Here is a 10,644-nt window from a genome sequence, read left to right as displayed (position 1 = left end):
TTTGAAATGCAGCTTACGCACGATGATATAATGCACAGTTTTATGGAAACTGCTTAACATTACATATTTAGATCATGCAACTTTGAGGATAAGATCCACTGAGAGCAGATACCATGGAGCATGAAACAGCTGGACTTCACTCTCTAATAGAAGTGATATTTCATCATCAATCTTTATCGCACACTATGGTTTCTATGGTCCTAAATACTACTTTTCCGCTCCATATTTTCTGATCTTGCATTACTGTATGTATTCAAGCCAAATACAAAGTCTCTTAATCTTTTAATTCATGAAAGAAAGATTTGACGCATTGCAAAAATGTTATTTTATAGAAAAGTGACTACCCGCAGGTTAATTGTGCCTCGTTACTGTAAAATGTGAGAGATATTTCCTGGAAGCGAATTTATGAATCGTACTGGGATGACGGCTTGGCTCATTAATATTAATTAGGGAACGTGACGCTCGGCCACTGATTGGCTCAAAGGCGGACGTTAGTCAGTTCACGTTTATTTGAATAGCACTTTTCACAATTCTAATCATTCACATAAGATGCTTCAAAATATTACAACCAAGAAGACATAAGTGACCGTGTGAAAGGCCTTCCTTATTAATGTTACATGCGAGTAGAGGTATGAATGTTGATTAATTAATATTCATAACATAAATATCCTGGAAAAAGATGATTGGCAGTGGTACGCACAGCTTTCCAAACAAATCAAGAACAGATTACCAGAGAAAGATATTTTGATGTTTTTGGAACAAGTCTCTTACGTTTAGCAATGCTGCATTTGTAATCACAAACACAGCAAAACAGTAATATTGTTAAATAACTGAAAATAATTGTATATTTTAATAAATTGAAAAAAATAATTTATTTCTGTCAATTTTCAGGATCATTTCTCCAGTCTTTAGTATTACGTGATCCTTCAGAAATCATATTTCTTATTATTATCGATGTTGAAAATTGCTTGTTTCTTATTATTATCAATGTTGAAAATTGCTTGTTGTTGTTTTGATGATTAGAAAACTCTTAGAAAAATGTGAAATATAAATCTTTCTAACTTTATAAATATATTTACTTTAGCTTTTGATCAATAATTCAATGAATTCTTAATGAATAAAAATATTTAAATTATATTTTGAATGGTAGTGTATATCAGGATTTCCTCAGAAATATTTGGCAGCGCAGTTGTTTTAACATTGATGATAATAATAACAAATGTTTCTTGAGCAGTAAATCATGATATAAGAATGATTTCTGAAGATCATGTGACACTGAAGACTGGAGGAATGATGCTGAAATTAAAACAATTCTAAACATAGAAAAATAAATAAACATTCTATACTTTTGGCTGGCAGTGTTCGGCCTTCTATGTTTAATATAAGTTATTTCGTTTGTATCACTTGTCTGTGCAGTTCAACAAGTGATCATATGCAGGTTTTTTTTTTTTTTTTTTTTTTTTTTGCTATTCATTTTTTCCATGGGGTTTTTAGAAGAGTATTTATTAGCATCAGCATGAAATGGAAATTGCTAATTTTATGTAACAAAATGTTTCACTTGCAGTCAGTTCTTGGTGGACTCTCATCCGTCCGGTTCAAAAGTTCCTGTCCAGTCACCTGGACCACCTGGTGCTCACGGTTTGGGACCTGAACAGAACCACACACTTCTACTCCAAGGTTTTGGGGATGGAGGTCATCACTTCTAAGGTAGAATGTCACTCCATTCATAAACACACTGCAAACAAAACCAGATGGTGGCAGCAGAGTATAAGTATTCTGTGTCTCTTCCACACTGTGTGTTTCAGGGGGACCATAAAGCTCAACCTTCAACAGCCTGGGAAGGAGTTTGAGCCCAATGCCAAAACCCCAACACCAGGATCTGCTCACCTGTGCCTGATTACCAAAACCCATCTCAAGGTCACCTATGTCTTGTTCTGACAGAACTGGCCCTTCAGTTCAGGAGATGGAATTTGATTCGAATTTGAATTGGAATGAAATTGCAATTACAAATTTACTCAACAGATACATTTATTAAGAAGGATTTTTTTTTTTATGAATTAACTTTTGAATGCTGCCAATCAAAATTAACAGCCAAAAAACATTGTTAAATAAAGTGAAAGTCAAATATAATACATTACATTTGAATACATATTTCAATAGATGACATTTCAGTCATTACTAATGTCTCCCAACCGTTTCTAAAATATCCTGAATGTTTTGGATAGTCCATGCTGAAAATAAAAAGTTTAATTAAAACTTGCACACACAGTACAGCAATAAATGGATTTATTTCCTTATTTCCTTTCTAAATTCAGTTCTGAATGGTTGACATCCCTGGTTTTTGAGAACAAAACACTGAAGCATAACAGTTTTCATCACATGCTAATGTGGTATTGGAAGGCATTTGGAGTGACATTAGAAGTGAGTCCCATTGACAGGATGGGATTTTCGTGATCCTGATAAAAACTTGATTGAAGTCTCCAACTACCAACAGTAGACAGCAGGGGCGCTGTAGCACTGCCTTATGGTGAATATGGACACGCACTTAGATGCCTTCTCAAAGATGCTTTAAATGTAATATAAAGATAATAAATAACAACAAGGTTTTAATTGCTTTAACTTGTGTTTTCTGCTGAGCTTACATTTGCTTATTTTTATAACTTACTTATGTGGTTGCCTCAATATCAAGCTATTTTGGTCCAAGCACAAATCCTGCATACTGAGACTCTGTGCATGATTTTAAACTGTAATTACGCTGTGGGGTAAATTCATTTGAAGGCATTAAGATCTGGAAAATTCTGGCCAGAATCACTTTGGAAGCTCTTATATCCAAAGGGACCTTTTATCCAAAACCATTTTACCCGTTCTGTCTTCCACTGTCCTTGGGTATTACAATGTTGTAGGATTTGTTTAAGTGAATTGTAGGATCTGATAGAGCCTTTGGACTTGGAAACGTAACTGGATACAATGAAATAAAAAGACAATAATGGCAAAACCTTTGTGCAACTCCGTGAACCACACCTGAAGGGATTCTCGTGAAGAGTTTAACTCTTTGCTTTATTTGACAGAAAGATCTCGGCCACCTTTGGGAAGTCCATAAAGGGAAATTCCCTCTGTAGTTTATGCTCTGAATGAGAAGAAAAGCATTGTTATAAAGAGCTCATCAGGTGTCTGGAAGTTTGGAGATTTAACCAAAATGCAAACGTTTGTCCATCGAAATTAAAAAGAGTGAAGCCGCATTGCATTTACAGGATCAATACCAGTTTTGCTGCTTCTGCCTGAAAATGTCAAAGAAACAAATAAATGAATAGCCTACATCCTGACTCATCATGTGATTTATAATAATACTCCAGTCATCAATCTGTTGGTGAACAAGACTTTAATTGCCACGTAAAGTCCAAACTAAAACTCTGAATGGCTGTTTTTTGAATCCTTGCGTCACGGTTATTAATGATAAAATCATGTGTTTAGTGAAACACTAACCAATTACCTCATACTGTGAGATTCATGATGGCCATGAGGGACAGTGATGCGTTACTTATAATATGTGACATCATTGTTTCCTCAGTCCTCTTCTGCAATATATACAGGAAACTGTCAGCATGAAACAGTTTCCTCGTTCTGCTCACATGAACGTTTAATCTGTTTCAGAAGATTTTTTTTTTTTTTGGTTTTTGGTTTGTTACTGTTTTGCCCCTATCGTCCTATAATACACATAATGTTGGCAGTGATTCTGCTGATGGAGGTCTCATGTGGAGAATGACACGGCTATTGCAGCAGCAAATGCAGCATATTGTTTCCCACATTATAAATACTAACAACTTAAATTTGCTGACTTAAGTTTTCTTTATTCTCACACTGTAAAAAATTTCCACATTGTTCTTTACGGTGCCAAAAATGGAGAAGCCAACCTCTATGTAATTTGACTGTGAGCACAATTTTATAAAAAATTATCTCCTTCAGCAATGAAGATCATCTCCTGAAGAAGGAAGAAGCTTATTTCCTGTGATGTTGTTGCAAATGTTGCGCTGTGAGTCATGCTCGATGCAGGCTATGCTCACTAGGACAGCATGCTCTCATTGTAAGAGCATGAGTCTCTGCTCGTGGATCACCTTCTTTAATGAAGGTGGTCCTCCCTGCTCTGCTTTCATACTTCCTCTCTCCTCTAGGAGAAAGAAACTGTGGAGAATTGGGGTTTTAACACCGGGCTCATGTGAACTCACAATGGCACAACCCCTGCATGCCTCACTCTGTCGTTTATGACTCCATGTCATTAAAGGTTTCAGATGCTGAATCGTGTTCTGGCGAAGAGCCAGACAACCTCTGATGCAGACAACACATCTCAGGGAGGAAAGCGAGCTGACCCGCATTCTATCTAAGGCTGTGGAGGATCTCGGCCTGGCTTGGTCGGTCCAGCCCGCCCACGGCCTCCTTGATGAGTGGTACCTGAAGGAATGATGTCAACATTCCTCCCGCCAAGGGCCCACTCGCCAGGATGTGGCCAGCCCCTACTCAGCCGAATTGCATAGATGGGCCCCTTTCCCCTTTGAGACAGATGGGAATCTGTATTTGTAACTGTCGCAAAGATTGTCTGGTTTTAGCAAGGTCAGAACCGGAACTCATTGTTCATAGCTGTACCCGGAGTACCATGAGTTAAGAATCATTTTACCCAAGAGCTCTTTGTCTCAGCCATTGAGTGTTCTTTCTGAGGACAGTTATAAATTCTATAGATTACACAGGAACACTCTCTGACAATGTCAGAGTCATTCAAATTAGGGACTTCCATCATCCCCTCAGGGCATTCCAGAGGATGCTCGGCCTCATGTCGGCCGCTCCCTATGTGATTCCTCTTGGACTGCTCAACATGCGGCCCCTTCAGTATTGGCTCAAAGCCCATGTGCAGTCAGGGTAACCCACTGCTGCGTCAGACCTGTGGCCCCTTGAAAAACCAATTCTGGTATGGGAGCTCTGTATGAGGACAGACCAGCATCCGGCTTCTGGTTAAACGTTGAGCAGCACTTACACATCAACTGCCTAGATGATAGCTGTTTTTCTAGCCCTGAAAACCTTCCTGCCAGCCTAGTAAAAATATCCCAGTAAAATATAAACCATTAAGACTTTTGAAATCATAAAGAAATCATATTTTCTGTATATGACAGTTTATATAACATTTCTTTGTCTAAGAATGTGAGAAAAATTACTGATTACTTAACATAACATGATTACTTGATTACTCTATTTAAAAGGTACAAAGGTGATGGTACTCAACACTATTATGAAACCAAAATCCCTTAATCCTGTCGTTCTATTGTTTTTCCACAGAAGTAAAAAAACAAAGACTTACTTTCATTTTACAATTGACTGTTCACATACATCAATAGACTATCATGGGTGTCATGTCACCTAACTAAAATTGCCTATAGCCTGCACCATAATGGTATACTGTATCCAATATAAACAAAATATTTGTTAGGGAATATTGAAAGATGAGGATCTTGATGAAGGTTGAGGATCTGAATGAAAGCAAACAATAAGAAAACTGAGGTATTGTCCACACAAAATCGAAAGGCAGCTTTTGTTCAGCTAACCCATGTCCTTATCCACATTTCGAGTAATTAGTCATTTAGCATAACACTTGTATTCAAAATGGCTACAGTATGTCCTGAAAGTGTTCTCCACTCCTTTTAGAGCTTAAACTCCTTTTAAGTCAATTCAGATGGTGAGCAGTGTCCCAGTCCACTTTGCCCAGTTCAGGCTCTTATAGTGCATGTTGAGTGCTCTGGCCTGTTGAGGCGCTCAGAGCAGCACTGGATAGTGGATACTGTAGCTTTGGTTTAAGCCTTAGCAGGCTTGCAGTGCCCTATAAGTGTGAGAGCCCACTTCACTAGAAGAATTGCCTCCTCCTGGGCTTGGTCCAGTTGCTGCTGGTTGATCGTTTCCATCTACCGTCACCATGTTTTATATGGTAACCTTGACATCCCTGCCCTGCAGGCATTGATTTTGTCTGCTTAATTCTACTTATCTCCTTATAAGTGGAGAGGGTTGAGTTATGTAGTCCTCATCCTAAATGGCTTTGGTCTCATTTTTGTCTCACTGGCCCTGTATGACGTAATGAAGGTCGAAATTCCTTTTATGTGCACTTCTCCTGGAAGAGCACGTCGCATCAACCAGAGCAAGAGCAAAAACACCCATCAGTGTGCTTCATTCGGATTACAGATAACCTTGTTCAGCTTCCTAAATAGCCCAGCATTACGTGAACAATGGATGCAGTTTGTTTCTCTTTAGCGCCAATTCTCCACACCGCAGACTGAGGAAAACTTCACAATGACCGATGCACACTCTTTATCCTCCTTCTCCCCACTCTCAGAGATGGACGTCTCCAAAATTCTCATGTCCAATCATCCTACTACTTGTCCACTTGATCCTATCCCCACTCACCTCCTTCAAGCGATCTCTTCTTCAGTCATACCTTCACTTACTCACATTATCAACTCTTCTCTTCAATCTGGAATATTTCCCTTAGCATTCAAGCAGGCTCGGGTAAGCCCACTGCTCAAGAAACCATCTCTAAATCCAGCGCTTCTTGAAAACTACAGACCGGTATCCCTGCTTCCATTCATTGCAAAGACACTTGAGCGGGCTGTGTTCAACCAGCTTTCTATGTTCCTTGGACAGAACAACCTCCTGGACAGCAACCAATCTGGCTTCAAAAGTGGCCACTCAACTGAGACTGCTCTGCTCTCGGTTACTGAAGCCCTGCGACTAGCAAGAGCAGCTTCAAAATCCTCGGTACTCATCTTACTGGACCTGTCTGCTGCTTTTGACACTGTTAATCACAAGATTCTCCTGTCCACCCTCAGAAAGATGGGAATCTCTGGAACTGCTCTCCTGTGGGTTAAGTCCTACCTCTCTGACAGATCATTCAGTGTGTCTTGGAGGGGTGATGTTTCAAAGTCACACCACCTTGCTACTGGGGTTCCTCAAGGCTCAGTACTTGGACCACTTCTCTTCTCCATCTACATGACATCTTTAGGATCTGTCATTCAGAAGCATGGCTTTTCTTATCACTGCTATGCTGATGACACCCAACTCTACTTCTCATTCCAGCCTGATGACCCGACGGTAGCTGCTCGCATTTCAGCCTGTCTGAGTGACATTTCTAGCTGGATGAATGACCATCACCTTCAGCTTAACCTTACAAAGACTGAACTACTGGTGATTCCAGCTAACCAATTGATTCATCACAACTTCTCTATACAGCTGGGCTCGTCAACCATAACTCCTTCGAGGACAGCCAGAAACCTAGGAGTTGTGATGGATCATCAATTAAGCTTCACTGACCACATTGCTACAACGACCCGGTCCTGCAGGTTTGCCTTATACAACATTAGGAAGATTAGACCCTTCCTGTCAGAGCAAGCAACCCAACTTCTTGTCCAAGCTCTTGTTCTCTCCAGACTGGACTATTGTAATGGTCTCCTGGCGGGCCTTCCTGCATGTACTGTCAAGCCCCTGCAAATGATCCAGAATGCAGCAGCGAGGGTTGTCTTCAATGAGCCAAAAAAAGCTCATGTTACTCCTCTCCTCATCAGGTTACACTGGCTACCAGTAGCTGCTCGCATCAAATTCAAGGTACTGATGCTTGCCTACAAGACGACCACTGGCACGGCACCAACTTACCTAAACTCACTGGTTAAATCCTATGTGCCCTCAAGAAGTTTGCGTTCTGCAAGTGAACAACGCCTTGTGGTGCCATCCCAAAGAAATTCAAAATCACTCTCACGGACCTTTTCCTGGACTGTGCCCAGCTGGTGGAATGACCTTCCAATCTCAATTCGTACAGCTGAGTCTTTACTCATTTTCAAGAAACATCTAAAAACTCATCTTTTTCGCCTGCACCTAACCTACTAACACCAGTACTTTTCCTTTTCTTGTCTCTTTTTTCATTTAATAAAAAAAAAAAAAAAAAAAAAAACTAACAAACAAAAAAAAAAATTATATATACCTGGCTCTACGTTCTATACTAGACTAACTGAGACTTGTCATGGCACTTGTATTCTGTTGTTGTTCTCTTGTTGACCTGACTGCTTCTATTGTTCTCATTTGTAAGTCGCTTTGGATAAAAGCGTCTGCTAAATGATTAAATGTAAATGTAAATGTAGCTCCACCCACAGCATACCTTCAGGAGCTTGACTATTTTCAGAGAGAATCGTAAAGCTGTATCTTTCTTTCATAAATCTGATAAAGCTTAAGACTCTTCGGAGATATGAAGGATGTAATACTATAAAGTTACTCAAAATGAATATGAGATTGTGCTAAGTGTGTTATGTCCCCCTTAATTCGATAAATATAAATGTTGTCCATAATGACAGATCTTCAGTGAATTTTTACAATGATTTCACATTATATAACTGATTATATAACTGCTCATCCAGGAACCCCCTGTCTGTTATGACGTTTATCATCATACACTCCATTTCTCCAAACTGTATAAGCTTTACTGTAACTGACAGCTTAATGACTCAGTAAATCTATCAGCTCTATATGGGTCTTATTTTACATTAGGTCTGATTAAGTAACTCCTATCTTCTTATCTGTTTGTTTTATTTCTATGGACAACACTGATATCAAATCAAAGAGAGTCATTGTCTGAAGTTTACAGCATTTACTGCAAACTTAATGGATGAGGTCATGATAAGACAAAGAATTAAAGGCCTATTATCAACTTTGTAGACACTCTTTCTGTGAAACATAGGCTACAATTACGAAGTTCAGAATTGCTTAAGTATTTCCCAAAACCTCTTTAAACCATGTTAGAACAAGCTGAAACATTTACTTTAATTTATGGGAAAACACAGTTTTTTAGCTCTTCAACAGTAGATTATTGTAAGTTTGTCTAGTTTTAGAAATATTTTGATAATTCATCAGTTAATAATTGTAATTGTGTGATTGCAAATGTTAAAGGGTTAGTTCACCATAGAATGAAAATTCGTCCATCTTCTACTCACCCTCGAAGCATCCTAGATGAATGTGACTTTCTTCTTTCAGATGAATCCAATGGAAGATTTAAATTAAAATTTGTCCTTGCTCTTCCAAGCTTTTCAATGGGGGTGAGCGGGTGTTTGTTGTCAGCAGTTTAGAAGACGTGAAATAAAGTGAACGCATCTGTAATAAATCGTCCCTCACACTACTCCTGGGGATGAATAAAGGCCCCCTGTAGCGAATCCATACATTTTTGTAAGATAAATATCCAGATTTCAAACATAATAAACCCTTTTTTTCTCACTTCTGCTGACTGTGTAGGCAGAAGATGGAAGCCTTACGTGTCGCGCACGCTCCTCTGGGAAATGTAGGAGCAGCGTTTTGTTTTGTCTTCTCTCCTTGCTCTTCACTAACCATGCAGCGCTGATGTATTATAACATCCGCCCGCACGTCTTCCGGTTCCCCACAGTCAGCAGAATTGAGAAAAAAGTGTTTATTACGTTTGAAATCTGGATATTTATCTTACAAGGGGCCTTTATTCATCCCATGAAGCACACTTTATTTCACGTCTTCTGAACTGTTGACAACAAACACCCACTTACCCCCAATGAAAGGCTTGGTAGAGCAAGGAAATGTTTAATATAACTTTGACCGGATTATTCTAAAAGAAGAAAGTGACACCTAGGATGCTTCGAGGGTGAGTAGAAGATGGACAAATGTTCATTCTCAGGTGAATTAACCCTTTAATTTGAGCTGCCACCTGACACCGAATTGAATTTGAGTTGCTGTATAGTTACTGTGAAGGCCAGATTTATTTATTTTTTATGACTTGTGATATCTTAGGATGACTTCAGGTATTATGATGTCTAATCAGGTTTCTTCATATCTCGTAGCACGCATTCAAAAGTTTCAGTCTTTCCTTTATCTTTAGGACAAATCTTATAAGCAAAGTATGCCCTATGTCATTAGGCTTTTGAGAAATTGTAAACCTCCAGTTTACCGGACTTCCTTCCCTCAAATTAATGAGTTTCCTTCCTTTTTTGTTTGTTTGTCTGGTCATTCCTCAATGTTATTTATTTGGTTATTTAACACTCTTAATCCATTCTCTGTTTATATTGGATAAACTTTTTTTGATGTAAATCTCCTTTGTCTAAGAATGTGAGAAAACGATTCCTGATAATTACGCTATAACATGATTACTTGATTACTTTATAACAGGCACAAATGTGATGATACGTGACACTATTATGAAAGCACAATCCCTTATTCCTGTCATTCTGTCGTTTATGGTTTCTTTAAAAAAACAAAGACTTCACAATTGAAAGTTCACATACATCATTAGACTATCATGGGTGTTATGTCACCTAACTAGCACCGTAATGGTATGATGTATCCAAAATAAACTAAATATTGGTGAGGGAATAGTGAAAGATGAGGATTTAATGAAGGTTCTGAATGAAAGCAAAAAAAAAGAAAACTTTATTGCAGTCATCATCAGGTAACTGCCAAATGAAACAGCCAAGTAGCCCTAAAGAGCACACTAGTGAGTGTTCAACAGTGTACAATGAATATTGAAATTGTGCAAACCTATACATATTTAGCTGACATTGTCCTCACAAAATCAAAAGGCAGCGTTTGTTCAGCTAACCCATGTCCTCATCC

General features: G+C 38.7%; 1 protein-coding gene across 1 annotated transcript in view; it reads left to right on the top strand.

Annotated features, from left to right (window-relative positions):
• LOC128026859 (neurite extension and migration factor-like) overlaps nt 1–10,644 on the top strand; it is a 144,119-nt gene that overhangs the window by 71,015 nt on the left and 62,460 nt on the right. The gene's annotated exons all lie outside the window — the stretch shown is intronic.

The sequence above is a fragment of the Carassius gibelio genome, chromosome A14 (assembly GCF_023724105.1).
Source record: "Carassius gibelio isolate Cgi1373 ecotype wild population from Czech Republic chromosome A14, carGib1.2-hapl.c, whole genome shotgun sequence".
Taxonomy (NCBI): Eukaryota; Metazoa; Chordata; class Actinopteri; order Cypriniformes; family Cyprinidae; genus Carassius; species Carassius gibelio.
The sequence above is the reverse complement of the archived record's forward strand: the minus strand, read 5'-3'. Positions and strand labels throughout refer to the sequence as shown.